The 14,221-nt window shown below is 40.5% G+C and overlaps 1 long non-coding RNA gene across 2 annotated transcripts in view; it reads right to left on the reverse strand.

Moving 5' to 3' along the window:
- Positions 1 to 4,229: 4,229 nt before the first annotated feature.
- LOC103657980 overlaps positions 4,230 to 14,221 on the reverse strand; it is a 172,985-nt gene continuing 162,993 nt past the window's right edge. For both annotated transcript variants that reach the window (XR_005833896.1, XR_005833895.1), the window contains exon 6: positions 4,230 to 5,589. This is a non-coding gene — a long non-coding RNA (uncharacterized LOC103657980). The remainder of the gene's footprint in view (positions 5,590 to 14,221) is intronic.

The raw sequence follows: 14,221 nt of genomic DNA on the forward strand, positions 1-14,221 counted from the left end.
TGAGTTCAATAACAAAAGAATAGCATTTACTGCATAATTTCTCTCTGATCAACAAATGTACCTCAGAGTATTGAATATTCACAACAAAATCCTAAACCAAATGAATTCATGAACCAACTTACAAATTCAGTCCAAAAATAAATTCCCCAAGAATACAATATGGGTCTCAGGCCATCGTTCTCATACCTTCCATGTGTCCTTATAAGTATTGCCTGCTAGAGGTTTACCTTCAATGTCATTTGAGGCAGTTACAGCAAATTATCACTCAGTATATCTCTTATTCTTCCTTTTAATGATAAACCCTAGCATATTTCAGCCTGGCATGTGACCACCCAGAGAGTAGCTACATTTCCAGCCTTCTTGAAGGAAGGCATGGCTAGTGACAGTTCTGACTGATGAGATAGGAGCAGAAATGATGCATGCAACATCCAGGTTATCTAAGAGTCAATGCTACTTCCCCTGAACCTCCCCCTTTCCTTTTCTCATCTCCTATAAAATGAAGATAACTGGGACAATGTTGGAAGTCGTAGGCTGAAAAAGTTAGAGCTTTCCTATTAGCAATAGACCACTCACCACTGGATTCTTACATTGGAAAGTAATACATTTCTCTCTTGAGTTAGTATATTTTGGTGTCCCTTAATTGTAGCAGGGTGGCCTGTCTCTTAATCATCCATCCCGCCATCAGCTGCATTAGTATTTTCCCTAAACTTTGCCCAATCCTTCAATAATCCCTCTTCAGATGCTCTTCAAATTACTCTATTGTAAACTTGATCCTAAGGTTTACAGAACTACATCAGCAATTAAATGCTCAATATTTCCCGGCCCTAATGAAATGCAGGGTCCTTATGAAAGCGAAAGGAATAGGACCCTGAGATATGGAATAGCAGATATAGATGAGGCTGGTGATTCTGAACCTACAACTCTCTGAACATCCCTTGTAGAATTCAAGGAACTCTCTTTCCCTCAAAATACTTTCCCCACACTCCTTCTAAGGGAACTAGCTTAATCCTTAGTAAAAGTCATTTAATGACTAACCAGGGAGAGTTGCCTCACAAACTAATGCCTATTGTCAGGATCCATCCCAAACACTGCTCATTAACTCTGGACCCTAACAAGAGTGAAAGCCCTACACAGTCCAGATGGAATAATACAAGGCCATCACCAAGGGAGATAGGCTATACACCAAAAGAGAAATAACATATGCTGGCAGTGTTGAGGAACATGTATGGAAGTAAAATCTACGAGTATTAGATCTATAATGAAACATAAAGCTTGATCTAGCTGCATTCATTAAAGTCTGTTCACCCAGGACACACAAGTATTGTATTAGGCCATCCGTAAACATGGCAGTGGTATTGATATGATGATTATATGATAATGTGCCAAGTTGGCTAATTGAAGGTGGATCCAAAAGTTATCTACATCAGGGATCAACAAATGTTGGTCCATCAGCCAAATCGAGTCCTTAATCTATTCATGTAAATAGACTTATAGGAACACAGCTACACTTATTCATTTTTTGTATTGTTGATGATTGCTTTTGGGCTACAATGACAGAGCTGAGTAGCTGCAACAGAGGCCATATGATCTTAATAGCCTAAGATATTTATTATCTATTTCTTTACTGAAAGTTTGCTGACCCTTAATCTACATCAGTGAGGTCAAAATGTAGAAACGCCCAAGTTACTGGAGAGGAAGGAGTTCTAAGGGGAAATGGGAGGTTGGAATGGATCCATTACATGCAACTGGGTCACCACCCCAGCCATACCCCACGGAAAGGCCCCCAAAATACTTTCTTTACCAAAGCACTGATGAGAATGACACCAAAAGATTGAAAAGCTCTGTGGTGGCTGTCCTTTGCAAGCTAGAGATAACAATGGATAATGCTGCATTAAAATTTAGTTCCCTGATCTCAGTGGAAATAACGCAATCCCAGAGGGGTAGAAACAAGGTATTGGCACATCAGCAATAAGGTGCATGCAATTAAACAATACACCTCTGGGAAAAATGAAGTCAAACTATTTTTACCCACAAGAATTTGTGGGGATGACAAATTGATCATGGAATTATCAATGATCCCTAGAAATAAAGCAGATAGGCTGCCCGTTAAGGTATCTCTGTATTAGCAGATATACTCTAGATTTGGTCATCAGAAACTTAACTCAAATAACTAGAGGGAAATTTATACCTTGCCCAACCAGACTTAAGCCAGTTCACAAATCCAGAGGCCCTTAACTGAGAGGGAGGCTGGGAACTTTGAGGAAGAACAATGCAGCACAGCCAGAGGCCAATTTCCTAAATCTTACCCCAGTCCTTCCCACGGGGACCTGGGGCGATTTTACCAGGTTGACTATGCCCTATGGAAAGGAAAATACTCAGAACTGCTGAGTATTATTAAAGCCTCACCTCTGATCTGGTGCTAATCCCAGTTCCTGAAACACCACTGTCCAGAGTGGGTGCCTATGAAATCTTAGACCAAGTTCATCTAATAGTTAGCTAGTACGTCTAGTGGGAAAAGTGAGATGAGGGTATTTACTCCCCAACTCCTTCCCTGCAGTGTAACCACCGACTGACTGGGGTTCAAGGTCTGATATCCATACATTTCTTTCTCTAAATTCTATTACCCTCTTTCTTTCCTTGTCCTTTCAGGCCTAGGTGTGGTTAAGGGCATCCTGCTGCTACTACTTCTAAACTGGCAACTCTGGTTTACCTAAATTCTGTTCACATCCCTTTTTAAAAAGTCCCCAAATTACATTTTTATGTTATTGTCACAGTACTATATAATAAAACCTACAAAGCATCAACAGCATTAACAATAAGCATTTATGGCTCATATGTCTGGTATCAGCTGGATGGTCAGCTAGGTAATGCTTGGTCAGGCTCACTGATATGTCTGGCAACTGGCTGACAGCTGATCTAAGCTAGCCTCAGATCTGCTTCAACTGCTTCTCGACCTCAGGAGGTTACCCTAATATGCCTTTATAGTATTAGTAGAAGCACAAGAAAGGAAGCCTCAATGCACAAATCCATTCCAAACTTCTGCTTGTATTCTTTCTGCTAATATTGCACTGGCCAAAGCAAGTCACATGCTTGAACCCAGTGCCAAAGTGGAGGGGGGTGGGTATAGCAGGTTAAAATACGCAGAGTAGAAAAACTCTACAAAATTACATATGAAAGGGGATAAGGGGAGGAGGGTAAATAATCCAGACAATCATTGCAAACCAGTCCACTAATCAAATTACTCAATCCAGATAGGTGGCCATAGGAACAACAACAAACAACGTAAAATGTGGTACTATCCAGGTAAATGTGGGAACAGGATATTACTGGAGCAGAATTATGAAAATCTTCTATAAGGAAGAATCCAAGCTGTCAAAATATGAGCAATGTGCGGAAGCCCCAGAATTTACACATACTGGTCATTTCCCACCATTAGCAGGAATAAGGGCTGAAGAGAAGTTGAGCTCAGATATAGGAAACAAACTCCATTTTCTATACACTTACTCGTGACTGTTAAATCTCAACTCTGTGATAAAAGAACACAGCTTAATAATTTTCACTTTACACACTCCAGAAAATGTAGCCATCTCCTCAGAGCATGACAAGCACTGCTTGCTGCCCTGGCCTCCTGTTGACCACTATCCCGTACACCTCCTAGCACAATCATCAAGACCACTGGTTTCAGAGTCAGGCAGGCTTGGGTGCAAACTCTGGCTACACCGCTTACCAGCTGTTTGATTCCAACTGATCTTAACTCATCCAAACATCAGTCTTCATCTTTAAAATGAAGACAATAATTAGGCTCGGTTTACCAGAATTCTGAGTGAGTGAAACTGTACACATGAAGAGTTTAATAGAATGTGTGACGTGCAGTGAGAGCTCACTATGTGTGTGCACATGTGCCAATTCCCCACAGAAAGGTGCTAAGATGTCACCAAATTGTGCCAGATTTATGTAGTCTTGCACTAATAGCCCTAATAGTTTCATGTTCTCTAGAAGGGGTTCTTCTCCTTTTAGTCAAACACAGTAGTTCCCCCTTATCCGTGGTTTTAGTTAGCCATGGTCACCTGCAGTCCAGAAGCAGATGGGGGAAGAATGGGAACCTACCTCTCTGCCACAGTGCTTCTGTCATTCCCCTCACTTCATCTCATCACACAGGCATTTCACTATCTCACATTATCACAAAAACAATAAGCACAATATAGTAAGATATTTTCAGAGAGAGAGAAAACATTCACGTAATTTTTATTACAGTATATTGCTATAATTGTTCTTATTATTAGTTATTGCTGTTAATCTCTTATCATGCCTATTTATAAGTTAAATTTTACCTTAGTTATGTATGTATTTAAAACAACAACAACAACATGGTATACATAGGGTTTGGTTTTCATGGTTTCAGGCATCCACTGAGGGTCTTAGAACATTTTCCCCAAAGATAAGAGGGGACTCATACAGAGATGCACTTGAGAACTATTGCAGGTCCCCATATTCCGCACCCCATGGCTCGTGTGCTATGTGGCTGGTGTTCAGGGTAAAGCAGTGATGTATTCAGGCACTATGTAGGAACATGTATCACTACAATGACAAAGGTTCAAACTCCCTGGGCAATTTTACTCTGTTTCATGCTGTTTTAAGTGCTCCACCTATTTTAACTCATATAATACCACAACAGCCCTCCTACGTGAAGACAATTATTATTACCATTTGTAGACGAGGAAATTGAGGCAAAGTGAGGGTAAATAACTTCCTCAAGTTCACCAGAGCTGGAATTCGAAACCGGGCAATCTAGCTTAATACACTTAGCTCATAACCACGTCGTGCTTCTTCTCTCTACCGTTGTGGCACCTTAGCTTCTGTGTATGGAGTGATCCCTGCCTCTTCTAGGGTTGCTTCTTCCTGTTCTCTTCTTCCTTTACCTTTTCTTTCCCAGGCTCCGTAACCAACTACCAGTGAGAGCCAATGAGGACACCTCCATGAACGAACCACCCAGTCACACTCCATTCACTTTCACTGTCAGGTCTGGGTCTTCTCAGGAATAGTGCACGTGCTCTGAAGCTTCCTCCTCGCTGCTGAGTTCCCAGCTGCCCCGAAACGACTGAGCCAGCCAAACTTGTCGGACCACCTTTTCCCGTGGGGATGACCCATACAAGGATTCAGATGTGCAGACAGATGTAACTCTTCATCTAAACTACGGGTGTGGCGGGGCCAGTGGGTGTGCCAAAGGCTCCACGGGCTTGCTGGGGCCCCTCCTTTTGGTAGACTCCGTGCAGTTTTGCAGCGCGGCACAGGAGGCTCTGGCGACATCTTGATCTGTGTACGGGCCCTCGCGGCCATTACGTGGGCACCAAGAGCTAACACAGACTTGCCTCACCAATTCTGAGGACCCAAACAGCACTATTTTTCATATTTTCACAATGCTTCATGCTTGTTTATTTACTGTAATTTATAGAGACACTACAGATTTAAATGTTTCAGGATGTTTCATTTTACAGTTTCAGTAGATGGCGATGCCGAGTCAGAATAGGTGACCTATGTCCTGGGCTTTGTCCTTCACTTGTTTTCTATGCCCAGATCATCTGTAAGTAACTTAAAAAAAAAAAAAAAAAAAAAAAAAAAAAAAAAAAAAAGTAAAACCCTTGAGAAAAAGTGAAGCCCAAACACAATGGTTTACCATGGTTTAAATTAAGTATTTTGTATGGACATTAAAAGATTTTCTTGGATTATCTGAGTGATTCCAAAGTCACTTTTCTTCTTTTTGTTCTGAGATCTAGCTTCAGAGGGGCTAACTATGGACAGAAAATTCTGAAGAGCATTAACTCATTTTTATATTAAAGAAAGAAAGAAAATCCTCTGGATGTTTCTAGAGACTAATAAGGAAAGTGAAGTTCTCCATTTTTCATTGGTAACTGTATTTACGGACAGCTACTGAGGAAACATTTGTCTTCCTCATAAGCAAAGTTTGTGCCTATGTAAATGGCTAAGTTTTTTCTGTGTATAAAAGTGCTTTAAAAACTGAATATCTAGAAATTAATTTTATGTTTTAATTTCTGAGACAAGATAATTTCAAAAAATAATTCTATTAAATGTAAGTACTAAGATGTTATTAGTTAATATTTCTATATTCCCCTAAGTGGCTTTTAATCCTTACTTTGGTATTATGATTTTTATTACCAATAAAAATTAAATGTACACATTAAATAGCTAACATATAATTATGATTTAAATAAACTACAAAGTGTTTATTATCATATTCTAAGTTTAACTAAAAATCAAGATAGTTTGAATAAACACGGACCTAAGAACAATATTTGTTTCCTTTAAAATGTGCAATTTACAGCAACTAAGTTAAAATATCTTTCAGGAAAAAGACCCACATTTCATACATCCTTTATAGTAAAATCTTAATGAGTCCCAGAGCAGGAAAAAGATGTGGCAGGAGAGAGATAACTGGGATTTGTGGGCATCCTGGTGGTGCCTGGAGCCATGGGACTGACTGAGAGCACCCAAAGATAGTGTAGATAGCAACAAGAGAAGACAGAACCCTGAGATGTCAACATTTCAAAGGTAGGAAGACGAGGGAGGCAGGGAGTCCATGAAACAGACTGATGAAAAGTATTCAAAACTCTATAGGGCACACCAAGAGGAAATGGGGCCATTATGGCTGAGGAAATAGAACAGGGACACAGGAGGAATGGGAAAAAACTTTATGAGATCTAAAGGGCAAAGAGTAGGCAGGGTTTGTGCCTACATGCCATACACCTGTGTGGCTAAGAGATCAGCTCCATGGCTGCTCTGCAGGCTGTTTTGCAATTAACACAGTGAGGGGCAACTGACCTGGGACCAGGGCGTCTTCTGTGTACCAGCACGGCCTGTCAGCACATCACAGGTGTCAGCATGTCAAGGAGGGGTCTGTTTAACAGATGTGGGCTATTTAAATGAACACCCAAGAAAAAAGTGAGTTCGTCACCTAGGTCTATGGAGGCCACTCACGCTACCACACTGGGGTCAATGGAGAGAAGTATAGATATTGACTGGGGGACCCATGTTGGAGTCAGACTCTCTGGGTTCATATTCTGACCCACTTGCTCACTGTGTGACTTTGGGCAAGAGAGTATCATCTGCAGAGTGGGGCTAAAAAAAACCAAAAAACAAACAACAACAACAACAACAACAACAAAACCCTACCTGACAGGATTGTTATGAGGATTAAATGAGAGTATATGCACAAAGCCACTAGAACAGTGTCTGGCAGGCAGTATGTGATAATTAACACTAGTTACTATTAGGAATGAAGTGTTACACACTGCTCTCGACACTGTGTGTCACATAAACTAATTCATGTAGCTTGAGTTCAAGTCTTTTCATTAGTAAGTAGAATGACTATTCTTCACCAGGCTGTAAGTGCTAAGGATGCCGTAGTCCTGTTTAATATGCACATAATGATTGACTTCTGTCTCCTGTTATTTCTCAAGCATTTGTGCTTGCTTAGGAAGGAGTTGTGCAGCCTCTTGCAGTCCCCTGGTCAAGTCTAATGATGCCAACACTCCTGTCAGCGAGCCTCCTCGGGGGCACTCTGCCAGGCCCACAAGCTTCCACTGGGGTCTGCTGTTGCCACCACCACCCTTGGGAAGGGGCAGGGCATCTACCCCATTTTACACTCGGTCAGGAGATGAGAATTTCCATTACTTCTCCATAGCACAGCTCAAATCAGTCTGTAAGCTCTCACAAGTCTTCACAGAGGGTATGGTGGTGACCAAGAATCCAAGCCAGAGATGAGCGTATAACTTGCTTCCTGATGTGGCTACCCCTAGGATCCACAAAACCACCTTTCCATAATCTCTTACAGGATTTTTCACTGTCTGCATGTGGCAGGGGCACATTGTGCATCTAGGCTGTGGAATCTGGGCCTAATTTTCACAGTTCCAGAATGAGGAACCTGCTTACCAGTTCTGGTTCACCTTTTCAGTAAAATCTCTGCACCTTCTTCAAAGATGGCTGCCCTCATCCTGTCGTCTTTTCCTAGACTGTAGGAACCTAGTCTTTTATCTAAACCACATGTTTACTCAGGACAAGGCCCCTGTAAGCCTTAAATGTATAGGTGGCATTTCTTCCTGGCATTCCAGGGAGAGTGCATATGGGTCTGGGAAGGCAGAAGTCTCTCTGAGGATGCTCTTCATTGACTTTCCTTTGGCCCCTGGTTTGGGACCAGGATGTAGGGTGGCATACTCTACCAACCTTGGTTTAGGTGGCATAGGCACAGCCAGCTCGCCCCACTTCCCTTCCTCAATCATCAAGTTCATGCATCTTCATCCCCTGTTCAGGGACTCATCCATCTCAATTTACTTAAGGGGTCACTGTGACTTATTTCCTTCACCCCATGGAGTTTCCCAAACCGTCCAAGCAAATGGCCTTTTCCTACAGCCAAGACAAAATGGCAGATGTTATCATTTTATGAATATTTAAGAAGAACCTGAGGAACTCTGATGTTTAGGTGTTGAGCACCACCCCTCTAGACTGGGATAAATGTTGAGGGTCTACCCTGAGCGATGCTGAGCTATAATCACTGCCTAAAGTTCTGCTGGGAGTCTCGTGGAGCTTCTCATTCGTGCTCTCAAGCATGGTCTCCTCCCTCCTTCTCTTTAGATCTAGGAAACCAGGAAGATGGCTTTGATGTTCCTGCAGACCAGTTCATCTTGAAACATCCCTTTGAGGTGAACCCGAGGCTGGGGTCACTTGCAAGTGCTTGGAGTAAAGTCTACTTACAGCATATTGGAGTTACAAGAGTAGGAACCACTTTTCATGAATTTGATACTAGAAGAAAGGAAGGAAATAGAGTAATTACTTAAAGTATAGATTTTAGGGTAGAGGAAATTTCACTCATTTCTTCATTCACGCCATAAATGATTCCTAAGGAGGTATTGTGTTCCAGGCCCTGAGCCAGGCTCTGGGGGACAATCATGAGCAACAGCAGGTGGCCCAGTCCTCATGTGGCTAGAGTCAGTCTAGATTGGGGGAAAGACAGACGTTAATTAAGTAATCACACAAATAAATGGACAATCACAATTATTACAAGTGCTGTGATGGAAGGTTAAAGGTGCTAAGAGAGGATGTAACATTCATTCCTGACCTGGTCTGGGCATTCAGAGAAATGTCCTCTAAGGAAATGATGCTTGAATTGAGATATAAAGGTTGAACAGGAGGAAAAGAGAAGAGAAGAAGGGAGAACATAAAAGCCACAAACTGGTTGAAGAAAATCATTTCTAAGTCTGGGTCTGGAGAGATATTTTATTACTAAATGCATACGTGCGTTATGACAGAAATTAAAAATTTGTGTGCGTACATAAAAACATATTTGCACATAGTATAAGAAGCAGAAATATCTTATTTTCAAAAACATTTCTAACGATCTCTTTGAATAGCTTAAAAGACTAATTCAGAACGAACATGTCTTATTAGGGTGAGGGGACTTGAAGTCAATGTACAAGTTGGAAAGAACTCAGAATCTGGCTTCTGAATGCTCAGGTGCTGGCATTGGTTGTCTTGAATTAATGGTCTTAAGCAAGTCACTTAGTCCTTGTGAGTCTCATTTCTCACATCTGAAAATTGGGAATGTTACAATAAATGATCTCAGATGTTATTTCAAATTACAAAATTCTGTATTTCTATAATTATTGTCTGCAGCATCTGGAGACCTAAAAGTAAGATAAAATAACCAAAGACTTCTGCAGTGTGAATATCTATGTAAAAATGACTATGGAAAAATTAGTTCAATGCTACTTAGGGTAAAGAATAGCTTATACTTTAAATTAGGTACCTAAAAATGTAGAATAGGAATAAATTCTTTCAGTAAGCTCTTTGTTAAGAATTATCCATTTTGAGAAAATAGAATTCATTTTGAAAGTCTGGCAGAAATATATGCTGATGGAGTCAAGGATGTAAAGGAACTAGAAACATCTTGCCGTGTTACAACTCATTAAAATGCTTACTAGACCGTGGAGTACAGCATCTGAGAAGCAAATAGGGCTCTGAACATTGTTTTCTTAATTAAAATTCCTTATTTAATCCACTTGAAATATATAGTTTTTTAAAAAAGCAAGAAAGAGAAAATTCAAAGCCGAATCACCGCTGGGAAATACTGCTCTAAGTCCTGGCTATTTGTTTTTGCAACTTGTAGGGTGGTTCAAGTTGCATAATCATGATGTAGTTAAAAATATAATGAGGAATTGGCACTGGTTAGTTTTATGGGTTTTGAAGATTGGTTTTCATGCACCATGCTTTTTTGTTATTTAAACTTTGTTACTGTCATCATTTTTCTAGCTGTTGAGTTTAACCTTTGCACGCCGCAGACTGCAGGACCGTAGAGTGTGCACACAAACAAATGAAAAACATTACTGGGCCCAGTGATCCATAGGGCATGCCATTCCACAGAGAAGTTTGCATGAAATGAAGCCTCTTTATTTGTTTATGTGTCTGTAAGCCAAGCATAAACTGCCCAATTTATGTACCACCGCCTATGATTTTAGTTACATGACTCCTAATAGAAAAAAAAAATCATTTAAAAACTGAGTCTACACACAGATAAAGTAGATAATTATTTGAATAACCATAGAATCTGAGGACCGGACCAGGCCACAAGGTCTTCTAGATTAATGTTTCCCAAATGTGCCTGAAAATACGAATCACCTGGAACCTTACTAAAAATCCTAAAAAATTAAAAAGTAGGAAAAGATTATTGGGCCCCAACCCTGGCACAACTGAATTCCCCGCGGGAAAAGCCTTGACTAAGTAGTTACAGGTGGTCTCAGGTGATACCTGAGAAAGGCTGAACTGATCCAACTTTCTACCTGAAATCCAAACCCTAGCCTTCTGTGGTTCCTAATGCTTTTTGTACAAGAGGACCACGTGGGGAGTTTTCTTCATTCAGGAGTCCAGCACTCCACAGATGTACTCCCAGAATGGGGTCTTGTCACCTGGGTTTGTTTGTTTGTTCTTGCTTTGGAGGGGCTGTTCACTTGCTTATTAATGTTCTTAGATGATGCTGATGTCTGATTGGTTCAGGAACAGCTGCCAGCTTCACTTGGTCTGACAGAGTTTATTCTGAATCTGTTTGAATACCTCCAAGCTGAGAGCCCATTTTCCACCTAAAATAATCAACCAGTTTGTTTTCTCAACCTAGGAAAACTCATAATTTTCTCACTTCCTTTTACACACAGACACACCCAATTATGAAGGGACATAGATCATTTGGTTCCTATTATCAATGTACTGACAGTGCGTTAGAGGTAAGTTTTTGTGCTGTGATGACACCCTCTCCAGGGAAATATAGGAGGGATGGAAAAGGCAGGAGGGGAATTAGTCCAAACCTGTTATTTGACAGCATGAGCAGAAGACAATGAGTTTACTGGCTAAATTGTTCACGCTAACTGATAAATCCATCAGAAATGTGGCATCAGAGATTTTGAATACTGTAAAACTCAGTTATTTAGGAATTGCCTTGAAGAAAACTACTGTTTGGTTAATGAGCACATTTATGATTCTAAATTGATGTTCTGAGCCTCTCCAATATTATGAGAAACCATGAGAAATACATCAGACTGAATTTTTACATTGTTTTCCAAATATGCGAGATCGATTAATCTATCTCTCTATCTATCTATCTCCAGGGCTTACTACATGCAGGCACTGGTGTTGACACCAGGGATACAGCAGGAAATAAGACCGTTCAAAGAGCCTACCCCCTGCGACCTCTATTTAGTTAGGGCTTGTAAGGTAATGATCTATAATGAAATAAATGCACATAATAAAATATCCAGCAAAGATAAGGCTGTGAAGAAGATAAATCAGGATAAGCAGATAGAGGATGACAGGAAGACTTGTGTGGAATACAGCATTCGGCATATCGCCATTAGCTGGCATACATTAGTATGATTTATGGATGTGCGTCATCTACCTTCATATACGATTATAATGATGCTAGCAATGTTACTTTCCATATTTATGGCTATAGCTTTAAAAAAACAAGAAAACAACAAAACACTTCCAATGGCTCCAAACAGAGAGCTTAGCTGGTCAAGCCCTGCCTTCTGACTACAGGCACTAGTGCACGGCCTGTCACTGTTTGCTGATTTTTTTAGCTTCACAGCCTGCTCAACACCTTGAATCAAAATGAGTCACCTCTGTCACACTGCCATGTGCCATGTCTGCCCACAGACAGTGCCCCTCATTCATCACGAATGGCAGCTCCCTTGGTGTCACATCAACATTTCCTATGGGCTCTTTAGTCAATGCCTCCACGGAGCTTCCTTCACAAGCCATCTTACTGTAGAGCAGCTGCTCCCGGTCCCTCCATCCATCCTCAGCCAGTGCGCAGCCGAGCAGAGCAGCACACACGGCTTCGTCTTTTGCAGACTGGCTGTTTTCCAAGGCAGCTGGGAGAGGCTAGTGTGACGCTGTGTTGGTGTGTATTTATACGGTGATTATCACCCTTGTGGCGTGGCTACAGGCTGATCAAACAGTATGTCCAAACTAAATGGGGACAAATTCACTACCTCTCTCCACCTCCTCTGAAGAGAGAAACAGAGAAAAGTGAGGCACAAGCAGGTGTTAGAAATGACTAGCATATAAAAACAAAGAATTAGCAAGCTTAAACTGTCGTACATAGCATTACTATAGGCGCTGACAAACACGGTGATGCTCAGGGGCCTGCCAAGTGTGCTCCATATTTTCACCAAGTGGGTGAGGAAAAGCCACCACGTGTTACATACACAAACGGTATCTTTTATTTGTAAGATTTGTTTGGGTCACAAGCTCTTTTATATATGTGATATCATTGAACATTCACTGGATTTTCATTGAAAATACTTTTCAAATGCACCATACAAGTAAAATTTAAATAAAATGCGTTCAGAATTTTAAAATGTGTTCAGAAAATTTCACTTTACTACCTAGAAATACAGCCTGCCTACAGTTAGCTCATAAATATTCATATCCATGGATGAAAACAATAGAATAAATTGAAGATAATCCAAAACGATCCAAAAGCCAGTTATACCACAGTTGTACCATGGAATTCAATTAACTGCATAACCAGTGTATCAAATATTCTCTTTCACCCATTTCACAGTACACTCTTGCTTCCCTGCTGGTCACTGCTGCCCTCGTCTCATCTTGAAACTACTTTAATCCAGAACTTCCATGACACCACTCTGAGCCCTTCTACCTACCTCTTGGTTAATTCCTTTCCTTCCTCTCCCCCGTTAAAGGTACACATGTCCTGAGGTTCAAGGCTATGCACCATCCTTCCCTGTTTCTATTCTCTTCCCCCAAGGTCTCATCTACATTCAACTTTCATTGCTTTGTTAAGTAGCTTAAAATTCTTCATCTTCCCCCCTTGAGATGGGCATTCATAGATCCCACATGGATTGCTCTATAAAGGGTATTAGAACAACTGATGATTCATTTGGGAAAAAAAATGAATGTAGATCCTATCTTCATGCCATATATAAAATTCAATTCTAGATGAATTAAAGAAATAAATATTTAAAAAAGTTTTTCTACAAAAGCACAGAGTGGTCATAAAGTTTGAAAAATATATATATATAAATACATTTATATAAAGTAATATAATACAAATATACATATATATTTACAAGTTGAGCTTTGATGACATCTTCTGAGATGATGTTAAAGGCAGAGTGAAAATTAGAGATATAAATCAATGCATTACAGATGCATGTGCTGGGGTGGATGGAACGTCCCTGTTAATGCAACTTTATAGTGCATTTGAACTATGGAGCACTAATGAGAGACAACACATTGAACATGTCATGAACACATATAAATATGGAACACAGTATCAATAAGCCATTTATTATACATATTTATTCACGCTTCCAAAACTTCTGGTCATCCTGTTTAAGGAGTGTATGATTATTTTATTTAAAATCGTGGGATAAAGGAGGACTTTCTACATTTGTAATAGATTTCAAAAGCCAAGGAGTGCCTGGGTCCCGTCAGTTGGGCATCTAACGCTTGGTTTTGGCTTGGGTCATGATATCAGGGTCCTGGGATAAAGCCCCATGTCAGGTTCTGGGCTCAGCGTGGAGTCTGCTTGAGGATTCTGTCCCTCTCTATTCCCCCCTCCCCCAAAATAAATAAATAAATCTGAAAAAGAAAACCCTCAAAAGCCAAAAAGTAAATATTTATTTATTTATTTATT

Source organism: Ursus maritimus, unplaced genomic scaffold (genome assembly GCF_017311325.1).
Source record: "Ursus maritimus isolate PB19 unplaced genomic scaffold, ASM1731132v1 scaffold_11, whole genome shotgun sequence".
Taxonomy (NCBI): Eukaryota; Metazoa; Chordata; class Mammalia; order Carnivora; family Ursidae; genus Ursus; species Ursus maritimus.